Here is a 2,426-nt window from a genome sequence, read left to right as displayed (position 1 = left end):
TGACTGCAGTTAATCTGTTGAAGAGGTGGAAGAGGGCTATTTAATTTAGTTTTATTTATTTTATTTTTTAAAAAAGATTTTATTTATTTATTTGAGAGAGAGAGAGTGGGTGAGAGAGTAGGAGCATAGGGGCAGGGCAGAGGGAGAGGCCAACTCCCCTCTGAGCAGGGAGCCTGACTTGGGGCTGGATCCCAGGACCTTGGGATCACGACCTGAGCTGACCTGAGCCCAAGGCAGATGCTTAACCGACTGAGCCACCCAGGCCCCCTGAGGAGGGCTATTTGAAAGAGAAGGAGCAGCTGGTGAAAGCACAGAAGGGTGAGAGTACTTTCTATATTATATATTTGAGTTTAGAGGATCCTTTATAAGTTTTAAAATTCAGTATGGAAATATGTAATTGTGTAAATTATAAATTGTTTTTGCACTTTTACAGGATGAACTCACACCATTTTTACTTGCTGTAAGTGAGAACAAACAGCAAATGGTGGAATTTTTAATAGAAAAAGAAGCAAATGTACATGCAGTTGATAAGTTGCAAAGGTACAGTAGTTTTGGGTTTTTTTTTTAAATCTTATATTTTTCTAGAGTGGCACAGTTACTCAAGTCAGAAAGATTAACTTAATAAGAGGATTAATTTATATAGTGAAAAATGTCAACATGTCATCAGTTAGGCAGAAAGCAATTATTCTGACGGGGCAACATGAAGAAGTATATGGTAGAATTTATATTCCTTCATATTATTGACTGATGTCATTTGCAGTCTTTTTTGTTTTTTGCCATATGATTTTATATTAGCTAAAGGGGTTTCATATTAGTTTTATAACGTGTGGACTCCTAACTTTTATTTTACTTTATGATGCAATACTGGGCTTCTTAACCCTTTTATAATATTTTTGAAACTTCTACTTCATATATATTTTCCTTAAAAGATGAATATTAAACATAAATAGGAGTTGCTTTGTCTTTTGGATGACTCTTTAAATTGCTTTTTGTTTTTGAAGAATACTGACGTTGGATGATCCCTAAGTGATTAATAATTACTGTTACCAGATAATATGGGCTCATCATCCTTTTTCATGTTCAGTATATTTTTTTTTATTTTCATTGGTAAGGATAGAGGATGAAAGATAACTTTAATTGAATAGACTTTTCCTTTAATGAGGACAAATCATAGGTGGGTGATAAAGAGAAAAGAGATGGGCTTTAGATTGACACAAGACTAGGTTGAATTCCTAGCTTTCCTACTTGCTGGGTGTGTGACTTTGGAAACATTACTTATCATAACCAGATACATTTCCTGATATGAAAAGGAGGATAATAATATATCCTTCACGGGTGGTTGTGTGTACTATTTTATATATATATAGCATTTAATTTAGTGTCTACCACGTGCTTATCTTAGCATCATTAACTGTGACCATGACTGTTTTATTACCATTAGTATGAATACTGTTATTTTCAGCCTGCAAATAAGCTTTTTTTTTTGATTTTTAAAGATTTTATTTATTTGAGAGAGAGAGCGAGAGCATGAGCAGGGGAGGGGCTAGAGCAGGGAGCCAGACGTGGAGCTCGATCCCAGGACCCCGAGATCATGACCTGAGCCGAAGGCAGACGCTTAACCGACTGAGCCACCCAGGCACCCCTGCAAATAGCTTTTTATACGGACCTGTCCTCTAGATGGCTTGGAAGTACACTGTATCAGATTAAGGAAGAAATGGGGAATTCTTTTTTAAAATCTTTACCATCAGATAAGTGACCTCAGCATAGTTTCTTGTTCATCAAAGGACTTTTTTTTTTTTTAAAGATTTTATTTATTTATTTGACAGAGAGAGAGACAGCCAGAGAGGGAACACAAGCAGGGGGAGTGGGAGAGGGAGAAGCAGGCTTCCCGCTGGGCAGGGAGCCCGATGCAGGGCTCAATCCCAGGACCCTGGGATCATGACCTGAGCCGAAGGCAGACGCTGAACGACTGAGCCACCAAGGCGCCCCTATCAAAGGACTTTAAATTAGCAACTTCTACTGTCATAGCCAAGTAGGACAAGAGGCTTCTTTTTTGCCCTTTCATTTTAGCCGTGGAGGTATTTACAAAGATGAGCACTTGAACATGTTAATGGTCAATTCTGTACTGACAGGCAAGAGATTAACCTGATAAAGTATATCAAATTAGCTGTTTAAATAACTCTTAAGTTCCTAAGGGTGAAGTTCTCTCTCTGTTATTTTAGAACAGCCCTCATGCTTGCTGTACATTATGATTCTGCAGATCTAGTCAGGGTTCTTCTTCAGCAAGGTATTAATATCTTTTCTGAAGATGCGTGTGGATGGACTGCAGAAGAATATTCTATTTTTAATGATCTTAAAGTGTAAGTGTTTACATTAAAATGTTAGTTATTACTAAACTGAGGTATATAATAATTTAACTGTTAGGT

At 37.2% G+C, this 2,426-nt stretch overlaps 1 long non-coding RNA gene across 1 annotated transcript; it reads left to right on the top strand.

Annotated features, from left to right (window-relative positions):
* Positions 1 to 275: 275 nt before the first annotated feature.
* On the top strand, positions 276 to 2,353 carry LOC123324846. The gene is made up of 3 exons (XR_006540074.1): positions 276 to 318; positions 434 to 540; positions 2,223 to 2,353. It is a non-coding gene; the product is annotated as an uncharacterized LOC123324846 (long non-coding RNA).
* Positions 2,354 to 2,426: the final 73 nt, after the last annotated feature.

Source organism: Neomonachus schauinslandi, chromosome 5, assembly GCF_002201575.2.
Source record: "Neomonachus schauinslandi chromosome 5, ASM220157v2, whole genome shotgun sequence".
NCBI lineage: Eukaryota > Metazoa > Chordata > Mammalia > Carnivora > Phocidae > Neomonachus > Neomonachus schauinslandi.
This window is presented reverse-complemented; position numbering and strand designations above follow the sequence as displayed.